Below are 22,279 nucleotides of genomic sequence, written 5' to 3'. Positions count from 1 at the left end.
GGCTGATGGGAGTTGTAGTTCAAAAAAGTAACTTTTCCAAGCTTTGAATTCTAAACTATCCTTCAACTAAGATTGAAAAAGCCAGATGCACCTGCAACATAATCCTATTTATGTTCACTCAGAAATAAGTTCCAGTATGTTCAATGGGGCTAACTTCCTAGCACATGTGTTTAGGACTACAGTTTTAATCCTTTCAGCAACTTTAATTAAATTAATTCTCATTAATTTTATTCAAATTTTCAAACACAAAACAAAACAAAACAAAAAAGAAACAGATTAAACAATAAAATAAAATGTTGACTTCCGATTTGTCGCAGATCAGTTATAGGTCTATGATATATAACAAACCTGTCTCTTAATATACTACAAAATCACTTTCCTCCAGTAGTTATCTTAATTAATCATCAAATCTCATTAACATCACTTTATTCTTTCCACAAAAAGTCAAAGAGAGGTTTCCACTCCTTGAGAAATATATCCATCGATTTTTCTCCAAATAAACATGTCAATCCATCTCATCAAGTCTGCTAGGTCCAGTAATTTCAATAGCCATTTTTCCATTATCAGTGTTAATTCCATCTTCCAACTTCCATCCTTGCACCCATAATAATCTTGCTGTCATAGTCATAGTCATATAGTAAGAGTCTGATGGGAATTTCCTTCATCACAAATATTTCCTTGCCGTCAATTCTGAATGTGTTGCTGAAATATTGTTGTAAAGTCATATCTCTGTTCCTCTTTTTTACAAAATGCACTTGCACATCTCTTGAGAGTTTTTCCATTGTCACATATCTGGAATTAATTCTATAAATTTTCTCTTTTTCAAGTTCCATCAAATCATTCCAGTCCAGAAATTCCATCGAAGCATTGATAACTTTATCTCTGATATCTTCATCAATTTCTCCAGGGACAACGCCGAATTCCAAACAGTAATCTTTATCTCCAGGATCCACAAACTCCAAATATTTTTCCAGTTCCACACTTGATATATCTGTTCCAATCTCCAGGACTTGCATCCTCCCTTTAATTTTTGCCATAAAGTCCAAATCTTTTTCCAATTCCACATTTGATATATCTGATCCAATCTCCAGAATTTGCTCCTTCCCTTTAATTTCTTTTTCATCTTCTATTGCTTGTCCATCTGCTCCTTTTCTCATATAATCCATTATTTCTTTCAACTCCTGTTTCACTTTACCAAATTCAGTTGCCATCTCTTGTCTACTCTGTCCCAGTTCTTGTTTCGTTATCTTAATCTCATCCATTATCTTCTGAAACATATCCAGTGGGGAAAACCCTTCCAGGGATACATCCAGGGTCTCTGCCACTTCTTTGATTGTCATTCTCAAAGCCGAAGAAAAAACCCTTCAAATTTCCAATATAGCCACAATTCCCAAGCAAAGAGTAATTTGCTTCTTTTTCCAGCAATAAGGGGGTTAATATTCCAGGCCTGTTGACATCATCTGGCCAGCACAGTTCTTATCTCCCGCACGTCCAAGAATGCAAAACAAATTTGGTTCACAACGCCGAACAATTAGTAACATACACAAACAGCAGATTCGTCTAAAGAAAGTAGTCCAAGAAAAAGTAGTCCCAGACATATATCAGTCAAATAATCATCTAGATCAGATTTTCTCTTCGGGTAAGTTGCCCCTCATCCGTTTTAATCTTTATAGTTTCCAAATTCAGGCCAGCTTTTTGCCATAAAAAATAAGATAAGCTTTTTAAATTTTCTTTCCTCCTCCTTAATTCCTTGTATAAAAGAGAGAAGTGTAACTCACCCAGGTATCTTGATTTCTGATTCTTAAACAAATCTCTTTTACTGTAGTAATTTAAGCCAAATGATAAGATTAAACAGAAGAAAGCTCACCCGCTGTGGATCGTTTAAATGAAAAAACGTCTTGCTTTTTTCAGCCCAGCTTGCTGGAAGTCCTAACTTCGTCCTCGGCTGCTAGGTATGCCTTCTTTTCCCAGGGAATTCCTGATCGATTCCAGCCACCGACAGCCTAACGAAGTTTCTGTGGATAATCTTCGGTTCACCCTTGCCTGGGAGAACATTTATACCAGTCAAAGTTCCCTTTTAACTGATTTTAAACTGAAAAAAGCTTCCTCTGAGACAGAGCTCATCTCAGAGGCAGCCACAGGCAGAGCAATCCTTCCGGGAAGTTCAGCAACTTTAATTAAATTAGACATCTGGAGGATTCTAGAGGTCTTCTGAAACCATTGTGTTACAAACTTAGGGAAAAAATGGTAAATTAGGCCCACATTATATGTAAAAAACACAGGGGGAAAAACCTAGAAAGCCTTGATTATAAAATCCAAAACAAAAATGAGAAGTCTCTCACCCACATCAGTAAACTTTCTGCAGCAGAAAATGTGTTATTCCAGAGGCGCTGAATATCCTATCCATCATTCCCACAGATCCAAATCTGGGAATCAGGTACTTTAAGTAAGTGTTTAAGAAACTGTGTCTATATGTAAAACCAATTCCTTATTTGAAATTCCCATATTTATATTTGTATAAATGAAAGAAGCCCCTCTATCAAAGAGATGATCTACCACCAAAATAAATTTCCCTTTTATGCATTATTATGGCTAATCCTGCAAAAGTGTTTGATCTGCAGTTTCTAAAGACTCCTGCAATTATTAGGCTCAGATTTCTATAGGTAGCAAAGGCAAACACACACAGAGAGAGCAATGAGAAATCATGTTTTATTCTAAAAAGTTAATTAAGGGGAAATAATTTTTCAAAATCACATTTACAGAGTCATACGTTAGTACTATAGTTCTCAAAGTGTTAGGTTTATAACCCCTTTCTGAGGCTGTATTTGCACTATAGAGAAAGGACTGTATCTCAGCAGAAGCATGTGCTTTGTAAACTGTTGGGAAGCAAGCAGGCAGGGAAACAACAATTTGGAATGGGGAGAATCTCCCCAGCATTTCCATGGATATCCAATACAACAGAGTGGAAAATATGAACATTCCACTGAAATAAAATAACTTCCCCACAATCATAAAAACAAACAGTGATAATTTCTCTAAATACGTCAAAAGTGAGAAACTAGTTTGGACTATCAGGCTGCAAAAGGGGGAGGGAATCACTGAAGGAGCTATGGAAACTAAATCTTCCTAATTACGGGTTCTAAGGTTTTAGTCTATGTAACCTTAAGAGCTGGTTCACACAAGCAGTTCTGTATCCAGATGATAACATGCTACCATGACTCTAGGATCCAACATCCAGAAGAAACACCTATATTCATATGAAATATTATTTGTACAAATGCTTTCCTGCATTCTTATAGAAGGATTTTAAAATTTTACAAGCTGATGGTCATTTTGCAAATAGGTTGCCAACTTTTCTTTCTTTTTTTCACCAACATCTGCTCCTGGGTTTTTAACAGAAGCATGATCTGGTGATATTAGCATCTGATAATGCTTATCTCATTCAATTAAAAGCTGTATTTGCTGAACTTGTATCCAAAAACTTATGCTACAATAATGCTGTTTCCAGACTGTCGCTATTTTGCTGGTGTTCAACTGCATACCAGCAAATTCATTTTAAACAATTAAAGCAGATTTGGCATTCTTGTGCAACAAACCTGCTTCTAAAAAAAAACCCTGAACTTTTTGTGTTATGGAAAATAATGGGAATGTGTTGGATAAGAACAAAGTCATATAACTTCCTCACAAATAAATCAGGATGAATGCTCAATAAACAGGTCATCAGGAAGCAGCTTAAATCTGTTAAGGTTCTCTGTTGTTTTGACTACTGATTTCTGTAGATCAAACTGTTGTCAATGACACATAAGCAGGCCAGGCTGCTTTTTTCCTGGTCAGATGGCAATGATATTTACAAAATATATATTTCTAATATCTCTGGAGATGTACAGTGAAACCATTAACCGGGGACACTAATCAAGGAACAACCTTCCTCTGTGGTAGAAGAAATAAAGAGCCTGGGTGAAAATGCATGAAGGCTCTAGCTAAAGAGTCAGGATCAGGCACTCTAGGACGGTTGTAACTTCCTCTGCAACCTCTCAGTGAGTGAGGAATCAAGGGCAGAGCTTGTTTCAGTCCATTTGAGCGAACTACACATCCAGATGTTCAAAGATTTCTCAACAGGCATATACTGCGTACAATAACGGAGGAAGGTGAGAAACAGAGTTCGCACAAGACGTTTTTGCTGCCTGAGCTAAGGCCAAGATGGTGCCCCTTCCTTTATATATACAGAAGCTGACTGGACTTCAACACTGACAACAGGATAGTATCCTCCAGTTTACATGGTACATGATAGGCCTGTGGCACACATAGCCCTGATCTTCAACAGATGGGGATAGTCTGGAGGCTCAGGAGGAACAGCAGGGGGATCACTGCTGCCCCACAGCATCTGCTGCCTAAGGTGATTGCTTCAATCTGCCTAATGGTAGGGCCAACTCTGAACAGAAGGTAACAGATAAAGATATAATGACAGTGTGTCATAAAGAATAGTGAAAGGCACTTTTAAAAGGACCAAAGGGCAATTCTGATTCTGATTCACTCTGCCTAACAGTAGGGCAAGTCCTGCTACAAGCTACTCAATAGTAACTTGCAGGGAATGAAAATGAAGGGCTAGAGAGGAACAAGGAGTTGCAACCAAACCTTCCACCACCACCCTTTAACATCTGTAGTGTATGCAAGTGGACACGCCCAGGCACTTTTTCTCTTTACCTACACCCATGTAGCATGTAACATATACAGCAGTAAATTACAAGTACAGCTAAATGTAAATGTATTGCCTTCAAGTCGATTCCGACTTATGGCGACCCTCTGAATAGGGTTTTCATGAGGATGAGAGGCAGTGACTGGACCAAGGTCACCCAGTGAGCTTCATGGCTATGTGGGGATTCGAACCCTGGTCTTCCAGGCATCATTTTCCCCAGCCAATGCAGTCATAGTAATAACTGTTGGCTGTATCTCTAAGTAATTCTGGTTTGCACATTATGTTTTGCCACATGAGTTCATGCTTAGTAGACACTGTTTGCATGTTTAAAAAATATACAATTTGAACTGTCCCTAAGTAAAAGTTTCCACTATCATCACACTAAACCAGACTTTCCCAACCGGTGTGCCTCCAGATGTTGTTGGACCACAACTCCCATCAGCCTCAGCCTGGCTGAGACTGATGGGAGTTGTGGTCCAACAACATCTGGAGGCACACTGGTTGGGAAAGGCTGCACTAAACACATGTGCTTGCACACACACTGGTGCATGTACATATAACTCCTGTACTCTGGAAACATTTTGTGACTCATCAGACTTTAGCTGAAGGTGGTACTTTTGCTCCCCATCTCTTCCACATCAGTTGGTCAGGGTTACCAGAGAGAGGACAGTGGTTCTTATTTCCTTATCATATAGAGCAGGGATGTCAAATATAGAACCTGTAGTCTAACCAGGACCTCTGTGGGTTCCAACAGAGCCAACACAACACCTAACACCACTCCATAAATATAATCTTAAGAAGCCACAAATGTCAGGCAAGTGTACTTACAAATACAATCCTATGTATGTCTGTACACAAGTAAATCCCATAAAACCATAAATTCAAGATTCAATGGGACTTATCCCCCCCCAAGTAAGTACGCATAGAATTGCACAAAGAATTCCTCATGCATCAAAGTCAGTATTCTTTCCTTTGTGAATGTGAGACTGGCAGATATCAGGCAGTGGTCTCTGACAGTGGATCTTCTTTCAAAGCTCTTATAGTGTTCCCCTGACATACTTCACGAAGCAGAAACACGATGCTGATCATGGGCATCAAGAAAAAGAGCTTGGGGAATTGGTGTTCATCTTGTTCAGGAGAACTTATGTAGACTTTTTTTTTGCCAGGAAAAAATATGGTTGTGTGGCTCTGGGCATGTGCTATGTGGGAAAATCTGGACCATCAATTCATGCTCTGTGGTTTTTTTTAACACATCCATGGTGTAGCTTTTGACTTGGCGCTACTCCTTGAGACAGAAGTAGCAACTGAAGGAGCCTACTCAGATAGTTCCCACACACTGAGGTTCCAACTGGGCGATACTTTCAGAAAGTAAAAACGGTAACAGCAACATAAGTTGCACATTTCAAGATGAGAACGAGGAGAAACGCTGACCTTCGTTGCAGAGATTATGAAACAAAGCCTAAGGCTTCAAGTAACAAACCAGAGAAGTTTCCTGCCCTGCACGCCACCCATAATTCTTCGCGCTTTAGTTCCTCCTCGTCACCTCAGCGATTGCCTTCGAGCATTCCCTCCAGAGACGCTCTAATAATTCCGTTCGCTCCATTATGAATAGGAGATCACTGCTCCAAGGTAACCTACAGTTTCACCCCGATCGCTTTCATCACCAAGCCTGCGACAAACCAAAGCAAACGCAAGATGCTTTGTGCTTGCATGCCTGGCCACAGCTATCTCAGCACCAGTCGTCGTCGTCGTCTCTCTCCCGCCCCTTTTGCATTCATTCACCATCACCAGGCTGCTGCTGGCATTTTTCAATTAGATGCGAGCGAAAATCTCTCTCTGAGTGGGGACTGCTGCTAGACACTCTGCCCGCCTCCTCTTTGAACTGTTCACAACAGGGGAAGCTCAGTTAACTGAAACTCACGTTTACACATAAGTCCCAATAAGCCAACTGGAACGCATACTCTAGCACGACTGCTACCGTGTAGTGCAATCCTATACAAGTTTATGGGGCGGGGAGGGGAGGCTCCCATTATTCTTAGTGGGACTTGCACCCAGGAGCCGTGCACGGTATTGCAAACTTAATTACTAAAACGCATGGGGCCTGCGGGGGAGGTAAAAAAACCCTGAAGCCCACAAGTGTATTCTTCAGCGTGGGAGAAGGTGCATCTTACTCGCTACGCTCTCTAGCCCTTTTTAAATATTAATATTATTATGATCATCATCATCCAATCTCTCCCTTCGCTACATTTAATATAAAATGATCACCAAACTAAAACAGGGAAAAGAGGGCCGCTTCGCGAGAAGCGATGAAAAGGGAGCGAGAGACTCACCACGATCACTGTTGTTCCTGCTGCCGCCAGTCAAGTTAGAAACTCCCGCCGGATCTCAGTCTCTGCCTCTCTCTCCGTTTACTAAGTTTCTTAGCGACACCATCCAGACGGATCCTTTTTAACTCCCCAAGGCTGCCCCTTTCGAAAATGTGAGATGCTTAATGCCTGGGAGCCTTATTAGGAAATGTTTGCAGGAGCTTGGGAACAGGCAGGACATCGGTTTGTGTGCATGTGGATGAAACGGTGGGTGGAGGTTGAAGGAGGTTCAGAGGCAGCAGGCAGCAGCCTCCTGCACGGACTGCTTGCAGTTTTGACAACAAACGATGGTGACCTGCAGCCAGGAGTTGGAGAGAGAGGCGGGGATGAGATAGGGGGGAAAGGGCTGGATGAGCAGAGTGGAACGGCGATCGGTGCGTTTGTCTGGCGTGGTGTATAATAGGCAGGTCTCTGGTCGCTGAAAGATCACACCCCCTATAACTAAAAATCCTTAGTGCTGGCAGGGTTGCCTCGAACATTTAAAAAAAACCGAGTGGCGTGCTGATTTTTAAAACTTGGAGTGGCCCGTTCATACTCTATTGTGCATGACAACTCCGATGGTCGTTGTCACAGGTGTCACCCTATCAACAATAAAAAGCCCTCCAGAGTGGCTTTTGTATTATTTCGGTTGTCAATGCAGGAGAGGAGACTATTTTTTAAATCAAATGCAGCTCTTCCAACTGGAGCTGAGCCAAAATTTTTCATAAGACATTTTGCCTATTAAATTTTCCGGGAATTTTTCTTTATCTCACTACCCTCGAATAAAGCCATTCTGCAACATTTCCCTGAAGAGTCTCCATGCCATATTGTTGGGGGGAAGGGCGGCCGCCATTTTCTTCCCACAATGCCCCCAAACACTGGGTCTGAAGCGTTGTGGCTAGGCTAGCAATCCAGTTACTGCTGCTGCTGCAAAACAAAGCACCTTACAAAGCTGCGCTACTGTCATCGCTAATGGTGAGTCATACTCCCAAGAAACTGTTGGAGAATTTCTGCTCCTCCTGGAGTAACTAGATAAAATGCTTCCCCTTATTTCTTGGGTGGAGAATTTTGAGAGGCCCTTTGTACACAGTTCTGTTTCTAACAAAAGGAGGGGGACCTTTTTCAGCCCTTCTGGACAACCTTGGGGGAGGGGGCACATCTCAGTGGTGGATGGGCCAGATGCAAAAGCGGCAGAGCAATGAATGGGAATGTTGCCTTTAGTAGGCTGGTTTGTACACACTCACACAGCCCTCAATGGACCCATCCAGAAGCATTGTTGAAGTTAAAGGACAAATTCTGGAAAGGCAAAAACACTCCAGACTGGTGCAAAGCAGGGCAGTTGAGGGGTGTGGGTAGGGAGAGAGTGTGGCATGGGGATAATCCCAAGGCCCAGAGGCATGGAGGGCCAAATTTGGCCACTTGACCTGAAGTTCTCTATCCCTGCTCCACAGGCTCAGTCAATATAAGGTTCTTCGCCACCCTAACATTCTCGTATTAGTCCTCTGACGTAAGTTATATAGTGACTGGCCAAAGCTCACCTGCTGAGTTTCATGACGCAATGGAGATGTGAACTTGAGTCTCCCTGGTCCAAGTCCAGCACTGTCCACTACACCATGCTGATCTCCAGATACTAAGAGATTACCCTCTCTACATCTCTGTTACGTTTTGTTGATTGCTAATTTGCACTGGCATTGGGCTCATCACTATGGGTGAATGCTGATCTAGACAAATCTTCGATTTGGCCTTTAATTGTAATTCTCAGATACTGGAATAAGAGCCACATTTAGATCAGAAGAGATAAAAATCTATTTTAAAATAAAAGAAAGCACATGAGCAATCTGAGGATGTCTGTGGCTCTTTAGTATAGGAGATAGAAAACATGCTTTTGCCACTACAGTCTGTATAATACTGTAGCACTCTTACATAATTAATTTGGGAAGAGACCATCACTAATAAATTATTTAATGTGGCTGAGCCTGGGCAGTTAGATTTCAGGTCCTGTTCATGCACCCCTTTTGTACAGATGTTGAACCAAGAGTGCTTTGAGAGCTTGGTAGGCAGGAAAGGAATATGTGACTTCCATGCTGTACACTTTATAGAAACAATCCCTTTCACTCCTGCAAGATGCAATCCCTTAATCCAAGGAGAGAATCCCCACCTCCTTGCTTGCATTAGCACAGAGTTTGCATGATCACATTGTAAAAGCAGTTGAATGTATAAACATTACAAACAGGAGATAAACGGCTAGGAATATTCCTCTTTTATTTGTATATATAAGGCCAGACGTTGAATATTTGTCTTTCACTCTTTTAACTGGTGACATCATTCACATGGTGGCCAAAGGCAACTTTGGAGAAGAGGTTCCAGAACCAATTATGTTTATTCCAGACAGTTTTGGGGAGAGGCTTTTTTATGGAAGAAGACACTACTTTTGTCACCAAGTACCATAAATGCAGTATATGTGCTGAAAATGAGTAAAATCTGAATCATCAGATCTGTCTCTTTTCTGAAAATTTCCATTTTTTTCTGGAAAAAACCCAGAAAAAAACACATTTTCCCCCATGGCTTCAAAATTTCACATCTTTACTCAGTGCTCAGATTGTTAATCATTTTTCAGTCCAAAGATCGATTGGTGGAAGAATCTGCAAGGAAACCTTTGGTAGCTCTCTAATTGCTCAACCAACTGAACTATGGCACAACAAGGTAAGAAAGAAGTGTGTTGTGAAACTGATATACAAATAGTAAGAATGTCCTTCCTGCTGGGAGTAAAGCACCAATGCATGTAACAAGTGACCTGAACCAGTGACGATAGACAGAAAGGCAATATATTCTTCCTTCTGCTGATTCCTCCTCTAAAGTGCTTGTTGTTTTTGCAGGCTTTGCTCCTCCCCTTCCTTCCTACTTTTCTGGTCTTTGTTCTCAGTTAGTTAGTAATGGTTCCCTGAGTAGAAGCTGCATGACTGCTTCAGCATGTATGACATTGCCTCTTTGTAGTAATAAACCATTAGCTTCTTTATTCTTTCAACTAGCAGTCTCATCAGACCAGTTATTTCTGTACTCCGCTGCAATATATATACGAAAATTCTAACACTGTCCACCTGTGCTGGATCTGAAGCTGAACGGAAGAATGGGAGAGCAACTCTGAGTCTAAAGGATAAAGAGGAATGGCAGGAGAGTGGCAGATTGCTATGTCATCCTAGGTTGGATCCTTATTTGGGCCATCATTCTACCTAGACATGTTCCTTGGATGGAGATGAAAGTGTACATCCCATCCTAGTTGGTTCAGTTACTAACTAGGCAGCAGCAAACACAAAAAAGTCTTGTGGAACCTTACTTAAAAACTAGTCTCATCAGTCGTCCTCCCAGTCCCCCTCCTATGATACCCTTTTTATTTTACCCATTATTCTACCATGCAGATAAACTGGTGGAATTTAAAGAATGGGAGTCTAAGGGGCTTTAAACCCTTTGAGACCTCTTTCCAAACGTCTCTCCACTCACTTCTCTGCAACTCAAGGATAGGCTGGGATTTACTGTTTGCACTTTGCTCCAACTGCATCAGATACAACATTTTATATCTATCCCCTCAGTTAAGGTACAAAGTTCCTGGCCTCTAACCCATTTGAGAAATTTCTCTCTCAAAGCTCCTTCACCGACAAAGGTATGTTAGTGGAATTATACAAATTGCTATTAGATATCGCTGGAAATGACACCAATTTAGAAATTCTATTAAATGGAATACAGTCTAGGAAAAACATCCATTCTACTCTGCTTCAGTAAAATTGAGAAAGAACTCATTCAAATTGATTCATAGGTGGTACCTGACTCCTCACGCCCTCAGTAGATTTACTCAGAATGTAAACTCCACATGCTGGAGGGCTGTGGGGAGAAAGGTACCTACTTTCATATATGGTGGGCATGTCTGGTCATTCAAACTTTTTGGAATAAGGTCTTCCATTAAATAGATCTCATTACGGGATAACAGTTAACTCCTCAACCACTTATGGTTCTTCTCTCAATCTTTCAGGATGGAAATGAGGCAATACACTTCAAATATTATCACCTTTTGTGGGGGGTTTTGTGGTGTCCCACTCTTTTCTTTGGCCGCCCACATCATTATTGTGCACCAATGGACACAAATAGGGCTTATCCAAATGGAGCGGGATAATCCACCATTTCCATATCCAGTTTGTCAGCTGATAGTCCTCACTTTTCGCTTTTTTGTTTGCTGTTTCCCAATGAAAAAAAATGTCCCAATGAAATTCCCAATTTCAAATAGCAAATTGCATTTTTGCTGGTATTGGAAGGAGCGGATTTAACCCGCAAAAATGCATGACACCGCGCAACGTCATTTGGACGACTGAAAAATAATAAGCACGCATAGCACGCGTGTCACACATTTTGCAGTCGTCTGGATGAGCCCATAGACTGTACTTTAACAGAGGAGAGGTACCAGCAAAGATGGACAACACCACTTATGGAGAAGCTCACCCAACAGCAGAGAAACCTGCATGATCCTTCCAAAAAGGACACATTCCACACAAAATGATTCATGTTTATTAATTATATAGTGATGAAGGAACAAGACAGCTGAACATCAAGAAGACTAAAGAAATGACAACAGAAAATTTATGTAACTTTAAAGTTGACGAGGACATTGAACTTGTCAAGGATTATCAATATCTTGGCACAGTCATTAACCAAAATGGAGACAATAGGCAAGAAATTAGAAGAAGACTAGGACTGGGGAGGGCATCTATGAGAGAACTAGAAAAGGTCCTCAAATGCAAAGATGTATCACTGAACACTAAATTCAGGATCATTCAGACCATGGTATTCCCAATCTCTATATATGAATGTGAAAGTTGGACAGTGAAAAAAGCGGATAAGAGAAAAATCAACTCATTTGAAATGTGGTGTTGGAGGAGAGCTTTGCACATACCCTGGACAGCAAAAAAGACAAATAATTGGATGTTAGAACAAATTAAACCAGAACTATCACTAGAAGCTAAAATGATGAAACTGAGGTTATCATACTTTGGACACATAATGAGAAGACATGATTCGCTAGAAAAGGCAATAATGCTTGGAAAAACAGAAGGGAGTAGAAAAAAAGGAAGACCAAACAAGAGATGGATTGATTCCATAAAGGAAGCCACAGATGTGAACTTACAAGATCTGAACAGGGTGGTTCATGACAGATGCTATTGGAGGTTGCTGATTCATAGGGTCGCCACACGTTGTAATCGACTTGAAGGCACATAACAGCAACAACCCTTAGGTGTTTAGAACTCTTAACTTTCTAGTTTACTCCCCACTGTTCTATGTGATAAGGTTTAAACTACATAAGTGATTTATATGTGTGTACTATAAAGAGTAATATAACAAAAGTTTATTTATTTATTTATTTATTATTAAATTTGTTAGTCACCCATCTGGCTGGTTGTCCAGCCACTCTGGGCGACGTACAAGATAAAACAGTATATAAAACAATTAAAAAGTTGATATTGGTTGTTTTGTTCTTACTCCATGTATTGATTTATTCTCATGTCTTCTAGATTTCCAGCTTTTATTTTTCTATATTTTATTGGTTTATCTTTTACTTTATTGTATTTAAATTGGATTGTATCTTAATTTAAAATAGGTTGGGGGCTGTATAATGCCTTTTTTCTTTTATGTATTGTGAAACCTTACAATAAAAATATTCTTTTTTAAAAAAACTAACCTCATGCATTTGGGAAAATGGATTCTAATCCACAAAAGCTTAAGCCACAAAAAAAGTATTTGTCTGAAAAGTGCCGCAACACTTGTTTTTTCATTATGAAAGTACTGAAGTCACAGGATGTGGTGACTGGCCATGGACTCTAATATATGATGTTGCTTCTAACTGGTCACTTAATGTTCTGAAAACTATAAACATCTTTTAGACAGCTGCTAAACAGGCATGTTTAGGAAGCAGAGTCCAGATGGGCTTAAGCTTTGTTAAGGCACATTCTTTGACCTAAGTTTGATACTTGCAACTTTCCAAGCTTATGGACTACAAACCCCAAGGAGAGTTTTCAAGCAGCTTCTGTAGGAAACAAAAAGCAGGATAAAGTTACCAAGTGGATGTGTTTAGGGAAGCAGATGATTGAAGCTGAACTGTAAATAATGCAGTTCAGAGATGATTATCAGAAGATTAGGAACAGAGCTGCCCAAAATGAGTTACAGTAAAATCTAGTAGTGGATAAAAGGTGGTGTGAATGGGAGTAGAAGATGATTCAACAGAGTCCTTTAACTGCTGTTGCAAGATCAACCTACCAAGAACAAAGTAGATTTAAGACTTCTTATGCACAGCCATTCTTAACGGTTAAAAGTGGCAATACTATCAGTGTTGTTAACTTCTTTTTATACACACAATTATGCTCCAAGTAATTGCTAACTGTAGTGATAATAACTGTTCATGTGTGAATATTTCCATTGCCGATAATGTTTGTAGATAACTAATATTGGTAAGGGAATAGCCTTCCCTCCACCAATGAGCATTTATCTCTGGCATTAGTAGAAATAAAACTCACTGTGATCATGGAGACCCTTCCTCCATAACATAAATGATAATTGAAAAATAATTGAAAACATCCAATTGGATAAAAAGCGGAGTATAGGTCATTTTTCAGAAAAAAAAATTAACACTATATTGTGTTTTAATTTGCTGGAATGAATTATATTCATTGCTGGAGGATACCTGATTGTTTTACAGCACAATCCTGTATGTGTCTACTCAGAAATAAGCGCCACTGGTAAAGGAGTACAGGATCAGCCACAATGGTTGCCTTGTATGCTTTTGTAGTGTGGTGCTTTAAATAATGTTGCTATTTCAGAGTTATTTGTTTTAAACTTATGGTTAGCAGTCTTGAACATTTTAAAGGAAAGGCAGGATAGAAATGTTCAGCACAGAGCCAATCCACACTCAGTCATTAATATTTATAATAGCCACTGAACTAAATCTAGCTCTAGTAGTGAGCAACTAATCACGTATAACAACCTTTTCACATCACAAGGTGTATCCATGCAGGGATGGGTATACATGTCAGAAGTGGCAAAAGACTGGTTCCATTATAGGTCTATAAGGGAGAGTGTCTGCAGCCAAATTCTTAGACATTTGCTGGAAGAAAATAGATGTCATCCATCTGTGTAATATACCCAAGAGGTTTATGGTAGGATCAGTGGACAAGCTAAATGAGCTTGTTGAAATGTCTCCATGTGACCTACTTACATTCTACACTGTAGAATTTTTGAAATATCTTCAGCGTTTCCCTGCAGTCAGAAAGCTAGGAAACACTCGATGAAATAATTTCCCTAGAAAATATGTATAAGAGGAACAACAGTATCAGGTTATATCACATTTTGACAAGGAAAAAGGCAGAATATGATGCCTTAAGTACAAGTACAATACAAACCTCTCTGCAATATGTTAATCAGACTTTTTATGAATTTGATAATAAAAACTTAAGACTCTTGGCAAATAGGCTTAAAAAAAATAAAGGAATGTTGTTTCCTCCATTCCACTAGAAGGGGGAATTAGAACGTTTGCAAGAGATAAAATTACGCAGCGCTTCCAGGAATATTATGAATCATTATATTCATCGGTGAATGTAAATATTGATAAAGGAGTATTTACAGAGAGCAGGATTGGAAAGTATTTCCATGGAACACAAAGAGAGGCTTAATGATTCTATCACGACTGAGGAAATAGATTGGGCAATTAAGAAATAAAGCTTGGGAAAGTCACCTGGAACTGATGGGTACATTGGACTTTTTTTACAAAGTATTTAGCGTTGAATTAATGCCATTTCTGAAATTGCTTTTTAATTACATTTTGAGGGGAGGAACAATCCCAGAAACCTGGAAGCAGTCACGTATCACGGTTATATTAAAGCCAGATAAAAATGGCAAAGTAGTAGAGTCATACCGCCCAATATCTTTAATTAATATTGATGCAAAAATATTCACCTCAGTATTAGCAGACAGGTTGGCAAATGTGATCCCAACTTATCTGATCAAGTAGGTGTTGTAAGGGGTAGGACTATTGTGGACTCAATATCCAGGTTGTTTAATGCAGTACGCTATAGTAACCGTACAAAGAGGTAATTGGCAATCACTTCACTTGATGCAGCCTTTTGATAAGGTTCTCTGGAAGTTCCTTTTCCAAGTCTTGTTTAAAATGAACTTTGGTGAGAATTTTATAAGCACAATACATACATACAGAGTCTGTATGAGGGCTCAAGAGGGTGTGTTCGGGTAAATTAAACAGATTCTCGGATGTTTGAAATTGGGAGAGGTACAAAACGGCTGCCCACTATCACCCTTACTCTTTGCTTTGGCAGTGGAGCCATTAGCCCAAATTTTGAGGGCCAATAATGTTATTAAGGGATTATGCTTGAAGGGTAAATCACACCTGTTAAATCTCTTTGCAGATGATGTTGCTGTTCTGGTAACAAACCCTATGCAGGCTATTCCTAGGCTAATTGAAATTATAAAGGAATATGGATTTCTGTCGGGCTTACAAATTAATTTTGATAAATCAGAAATGTTATGTTTTAATTTGGCTCCAAAATTACAAGCAATTCTACAACGGGAAACTCAATTAAAACTTTGTGTTTCTACATTCAAATATCTTGGGGTTTTCATTCCTAAAAAAAAAAAAGCAAAACGGAATCACTTAATTACTCTCCTTTGATAAAGAAGATAAGAAAATTGTTGCTGGACTGGAAACACTTGCCTCTTTCATAGATGGGCCAAGTTGCAGCAGTGAAAATGATGGTTCTTCCAAAGCTATTGTTTCTCTTTAGGACAATCCCAATTACCATCACCACCCAGAAATTAAGAAGTTGGCAAATTTTTTTACTGAGGTTCATTCACCAAGGGAAAAGGCCTAGACTTCGTTTATCTATTTTATATAAGAGGGCAGCACAGGGAGGTGTAGGAATACCAAATGTGAAACTGTATCATGATGCTGCTCACTTGAAAGTTTTGCTACCAGTAATTCAGAAAGATATGAATTGTTCATGGTTGTCTATGGAATGCCCAGCCAGCTGGGAATCAAAAATTATATTTTTACCTTTTATGGCATACAGGAAATAGACCTTCATTTTCTAGATAACCCCTTCTTATTAGCAGACTTGTCTGTCTGGAGGTTGTGGAGGAAACGTTTGATATCTCAGCCAACTTCTATTATTCCATTTCTTCACCATCAAAATATTGTTATCAAAATAAGCTCTCAGACTTTGCTTGTTGGGAGGTGAAGGGGCTTTACACATTACATGACTTATACATGAATGGAGTTCCACTTACTATAAAACAAATTCAAGAAAAACTATACCCACACCAATGTACTTGGTGTCAGTTACTACAGGTTCAGCACTTCATAACAATACCTTCTGTGGAGGAGCAGTGACAGAAATCATTGACTTCGTTTGAGAAGTATTTGGTGGTGACACCATTTACTGATAAGGGTTCTTTATCATCTTTATATAAAATATTACTAGATCTAACTACTGGGACTTTAGACAGCCTACGACAACAATGGGAGGAAGATGTTGGTATGGAGATTGATTATGTAAAATGGGAAAATTTATGGGATAAATTCCCATTTCATTCAATATAAGCAAAACTGCGAGAAAATTCATATAAGATTATTCATAGGTGGTATTTAACTCCATTAGTTTTGCATAGAATCAATAATACTGCTACACAGAGGTGCTGGAGGGGGTCTGGAGAGCTTGGAAGTTATTTTCATATGTGGTGGACATGTGCTGCTGTTCAGGCATTTTGGAAAAAAGTGTTTCATGAAATTGGGATGATTACAGGGCAGAACATCAAGTCTGATCCTGTTATGGCTCTCTTGTCGATTTTCCATGGAGGTGTTCTTTCACTGCACTCTAAGGATCTAATAGTAACCTTAGTAGTGGCAGCAAGAATTATAATTGCTCGTCACTGGAAAAAGGTTGATTACAATTTAATAGAATTATAGTACTCTCAGGTATGAAACATAGCTTTAGTGGAAAAATTAACGCAACAAAAATTGGCGAGGTAGGATCCAAATAAAAAAGACAACTTTCATATTAAATGGTTTATGTTTATAAGCTATGTAGCAGTACGGGAGCATAATTTCTATTAGCCATCAATTCATGTCTCATTATGGAGAGATGTCTTCAGCTAGTCTATGAACTTTATTGTGCTAAATTTGTCTACCAAAAGTGAATTTCTAGATCTCTATGGTGTTCCATGTATTAAATGTTATGCTTTTTAAAGCTTACATTAATCACAGTAACTCTGTTCTGTACCTTTTTTATTGATTGATTTCTTATTTTTATTACTATTATAATTTTGAAACTTTTTGTTTTACTTTTTCCCCCTTTTTTAATTTATCTATGCATATATGTTTTGATTGTATAAGCTATATGTCAGTATATTGTTACAGGCATTTAAATTGCTACGAAGTTTTTGATTTGTAAACTTATTTATTTATTTATTGCATTTGTATACTGCCCCATAGCCGAAGCTCTCTGGGCAGTTTACAACAATTAAAAACATTAAAAACAAATATACAAATTTAAAAACACATTTTTTAAAAGCAATTTAAAAACACATGCTGAAATGTTAAGAAGTTGATTTTAGAAAAAGAAAAAAATCAAGAAATGCAGTAGACAAATTTTGAGCATCTTGGTTAAGTTTTATTGCATATGGGGTTGTGGGGGGGGACCACTCTAACAAGAATGTATAAGAAAACTCAAAGTGGAAAAGAGAATAATAACTAAAAAGGGCAATTAACACCAAATTGACTTCTTTATATGCAATAACGTGAATAATCCTTCATTTTTTCTTTCTTTTGTTGTGTATGTATCGTTTTATACTGTTCCAATATGTGTATGGCAAAAAAGAAATAAAATGTTAAAAGGAAAAAAAGAAAGCATCTTAAGAAAAGGGGAAAAAGAAAAAAAGAAAGCACATACATGCAGATGTCACGTTTGTGCATTTCTGTTGTCAAACACTGCACAAAGAGTATACAATTTCCTTCTCCCTGTGTTAAAAACAAATTGAACAGACCAAAAAAAGCAGATTACAAAATTTAAACTGTGCTTGTTAAGAAGGAGTGGGCTGTCTGTGAAAGGAACAACTGTTTCACTAAACTGGGATCTCCTTTCCATCAAATTGTTGATTTCCAGCAGTCTTTCCTTTTAAACACTATGAAGAGGCTTCAGTGTGATGAGAGGAAGAGACTTTAACTCCATAGCCCAAGTCTACTGTACTTCAGTTCAACAGTCTTCATCAATTTTACCTTCTCTTATTTAAAAAAAATACAAAAGGTCCAGTGCAGTTAACAATGTTGCATCACTTTAGCACTTTTTTTAAAAAAAGCCCCGAAGCTCCAAAAGGCAATAACTGGAAATATACTGGAGTTTTTTACCTTTGTATAGTGCAAAGAATTTTGAGCTAGGGTATGCAGTTTTGTGTTGAGAAGCTTCTAATCATTGACATCCTGTTAGTGCTTGAAGTATCACAGAACTCCTCTCCAGAACCAGCATGAATGTTGGAGGCCCCTTGTCGAGCTGGGATATTTGGAGAGTCCCTCTAGCCCAGCCTTTCCCAGCTAGTGTGCCTCCAGATGTTGTTGGACCACAACTCCCATCAGCCTCGGCCAGCATTGCCAATGGCTGAGGCTGATGGGAGTTGTGATCCAACAACATCTGGAGGCACACTGGTTGGGAAAGGCTGCATACTACTGCTTTTGCAAGACTATTTTCGTAACACTGTTCTCTTTATCAGTGGTTCCCAAACTTTTTTCCTCCACGGACTACTTGAACATTGCTGAGGGTTCCAGTGGATGGCAATGCTTTTTCTACCTGTTGTAGTAATTGTAATGTGCTGTGCTAGATGCTGTATGGTTTTTAATTGTATTTTAATTGCTTCTTTTATTTCATATGTATTGTATGTTAATCTATTCCATAGAATTCAAATTGTAATATAATAATATATAACAAATGAGTCAGTTAAAATACCATTAAAAATCAGTGTGAATATTTAGGTTGGTGGATGTTCCATCTCCCATCTTCAACAACAAACCTGCAGACACGCCATATACCACCTGAATGAAGCACGTGGACCACTGGTGGTCTTTGGACAACAGTTTGGTCAACCCTGGTCTATGTCATTCCACTCCATGCAGCTGATGAAATACGTCTTGGCTGTGAAAGCTCCCACAACAGTAAAAGAATCATCCAGTGGAAGTTCAGCACTTTAGAAAATGTTGACTTGTAACATTTGCTGGCCGAGCAGTCCTTTCTTGGGTGGATTGCTTGTTTATACTTCAGGGTGATTGTTTAATGTTTATCAATGACTGCTAATTATGGTTAGAAGAAGGTTGTTTAATTGATGGGGAATCTCCCTGAATTTTTGAATGACATAACACAACAAAGCTTGGAGAAAGATGATGATATCCCTCCAACTGAAGAGAAGAGGCAGATGTAAGGAGTGTGAGATTGACAGGAGTTGGCAGTTTTGAAGAGAAAGACAAGTGAGCCGATACTTTCTAGCTGAAGTTAGTTGAAACTGAAGGTGTAGTCTTTGAAAGCTGCCCAAGATGTCTGCTAGGGAATCTCCTGCTTGAAGGAGGGCCTGTTTGCCTCCACTAGGGCCAGCACAGTCATGAGGTGATTGAGACAACTGTTTCAAGTGGCATGCTTACAGAGGGGCGCAGGGCGATGGTGAATTGCTGCTCTACTAGGCCCCCTGCTAACTTCTAAGCTGGCCCTGCTGGCCTTAAAGAAGTCTTGCATGGACAACAGCAGGCAGCTGCTGTTGTAGCCTATGTAAGGCTTCTGTGGGGCTCTATTCCTCATCGTCTCACTCTAAGAAAGGCCCAAAGGAATCCTCAAACTGTGGTTAAGGGGTAGAGAGTTTAAACAAAAGCCTGGGTTTTGGATGACATGTTAAGCCATTCCTTGGCTTAGCTGCTGCACCGTATTGGGCTAAAAGTGGCTACAAGTTCCTCTCTGGGAGCTGATGCATTTGTGCAGTCTCATAAATTATAGTCTGGATTACTGTGATGTGCAAACCAGGCTAAAATTTGTATGTCTTGCTTGCATTGTATCTCGTGGGGTTGTTTGTAGTTGTGTGTCTATTTATGGAATGTGTGCTGTGTTACCGGGTTCCACATAGTTTGTGTGTGCTGCTTTGTATTGCATTATTTATTTATTTATTTATTTATTATACTTGTATACCGCCCCATAGCCGAAGCTCTCTGGGCAGTTTACAGTAACTAAAAACAAATACTAATTAAGATACATCTTTTAAAAAACAATTTATGTTTTTTTAAAACATTATGTTGTGTTCTACGTAGCATTTGTGTTGTGGGGATTACATAATATACTGTAATGTTTGTAGTGTCATATTACATTCTGTTATATTTTGTGTATATGTTCTCTCATGTGTTATCCTTTAAGCGCATGCTTAATTCTCACATTGAAGTCCATGGGATTTAGGCTGTGCACACCTAGTTAGGAGAAAGCTCAACTGAATTAAATGGGATCTACTTCTGAATAGGTATGCATAGGACTGTGATTCACTTTCACTGGCTGATGCCCTAAATTTGTATGTATTCTCTCTTTTTGCAGACCCAGAATGACTTTTTGTTATGTATCCTATTGGAACAGATATTGCAGTGGATACACCTGTGATTTGGTCCCACAAATTTGCAGTATGAAGACATTCTACAGTACTTCTACAGAGGAGAATCGCTTCCTTTAGCTTACTGGCAGTAGAAAGGCTCTGTAATAGCACCACATGTACAAAGTTTTGTTTATTATGGAAACACTTTAATCTCAAATGAAGTCAATTATCTAAACAGCTGGAATTGGAAATTTGAACAATGGAATGTGACATTCCTGGATTTGCATGTAATATGCTTAACTGGTAATGAAGAGATATATATTCAGGGTCAAAGAATGTTATTCTAACCAAAATTCTCTTTCTACATTTAATATGCTAAAAGCAACAAACAGAGTACTCACAACTCTCGGGAACAAGTCACAAATTGCTTGCATGTAAACTGTTTAGGACCCCTTTCTGTCAAGACTCGCTTATCTAAAATGAATTTAATTTAAAATATTTATATTCCACCTTATATTATTATCCTTCAGGATCCATTCAGCTGCCTTGCTCAACAATATAAAAACAAAGCAATTAAAAACACAATGAAGCAGCAGCAGTTAAAGAACACAGCATGCCCTAATCAGTCATAAAGACAGTTAATTTTACTGAAACCAAGGCCCTCTGAAACAGCAGATCCTTAGCTTGTAAGTCCATTAATAAGGGAACCAGATGAGTACTTCCTGGAAAGAAAGTCTACAAATTAGGTGCCACCACTGAAAAAGCTTTGTCTCACAGTCCTACCTGCTGTATGTCAGCAGCACATTGAGAATCCAACTTGGTCACTCTTTTTGCCCAGTCAACACAAATCCAATCCAAGACACAAACCTGAAGAGAGAAGAAAACCATTCTGTTATATCTCCAGCAAGATCTGAAGACACTTACATGCCAAGGGAGGCAGAGGCTACAAATAGAGGTAGTCAATGTGATGGCCTCTAGCTCCTCTCATCTCTAATTATTGGCCATCCTGACTGTGACTGATGGGAGTTGTAGTCCAACAGCATCTGGAGGGCACACATTGACTACCCCAGGCTACAATATAATCACACGAGTCTTCTTTAAAATCTCAAACCTAGAGACTAAGGGCCCCTAGTTTCTTGCTGGGACTGCCTAACTTTCTAGTGCTTGCCAGCCACGAAACTCTGAACTTCAACACTTATGCACAGGCTAGGTTATCAAGAATAATTCACTAATAGGCAAAAAACCTTGCAGTTTAAGAATCTACCTATAACCAACAGATATTTCTATCAAACTTGAACATGCAGGGAAGTTGGGCAGCTATACTGAATGCACCAGAGGAGCAGGAAACCTCTCTGAGATACTGTCCGGCCCTACAAATTTGTAAAAATGCAAACACAATTTGGATTGGTTTTTCACAGTCCAATCCACTTCCTGTGTAGCTTGGAAAAATTTGGTAATGTGCCTCTGAGCATATGGTGAGTGGTGGCAACACCTGCCATCTCCAAAGATGGAGAATTACATTTTTGTATGTTTGTTGGTGTTCTTACTTTGCTTCTTTTCTGTGTTGCTACTGTTTCTACAAAGAATCTAA

At 39.1% G+C, this 22,279-nt stretch overlaps 1 protein-coding gene and 1 long non-coding RNA gene across 2 annotated transcripts in view; one reads left to right on the top strand and one right to left on the bottom strand.

Annotated features, from left to right (window-relative positions):
* The window catches only part of MYLK (myosin light chain kinase), a 323,824-nt gene extending 316,475 nt beyond the window's left edge, over positions 1–7,349 (bottom strand). The window contains exon 1 of the mRNA XM_061609072.1: positions 7,027–7,349. The gene's annotated coding sequence lies outside the window, so the exon portion shown is untranslated. The remainder of the gene's footprint in view (positions 1–7,026) is intronic.
* A 558-nt stretch (positions 7,350–7,907) lies between these two features.
* Positions 7,908–20,996, top strand: LOC133378181 (uncharacterized). Its single transcript, XR_009760904.1, has 3 exons — positions 7,908–8,016; positions 9,659–9,744; positions 20,694–20,996. It is a non-coding gene; the product is annotated as an uncharacterized LOC133378181 (long non-coding RNA).
* The last annotated feature ends 1,283 nt before the right edge of the window (positions 20,997–22,279 follow it).

This window comes from Rhineura floridana, chromosome 2 (genome assembly GCF_030035675.1).
Source record: "Rhineura floridana isolate rRhiFlo1 chromosome 2, rRhiFlo1.hap2, whole genome shotgun sequence".
NCBI classification, from domain to species: Eukaryota; Metazoa; Chordata; class Lepidosauria; order Squamata; family Rhineuridae; genus Rhineura; species Rhineura floridana.
Note: the sequence above shows the minus strand (reverse complement) of the source record. Positions and strands in the feature narration are given on the sequence as shown.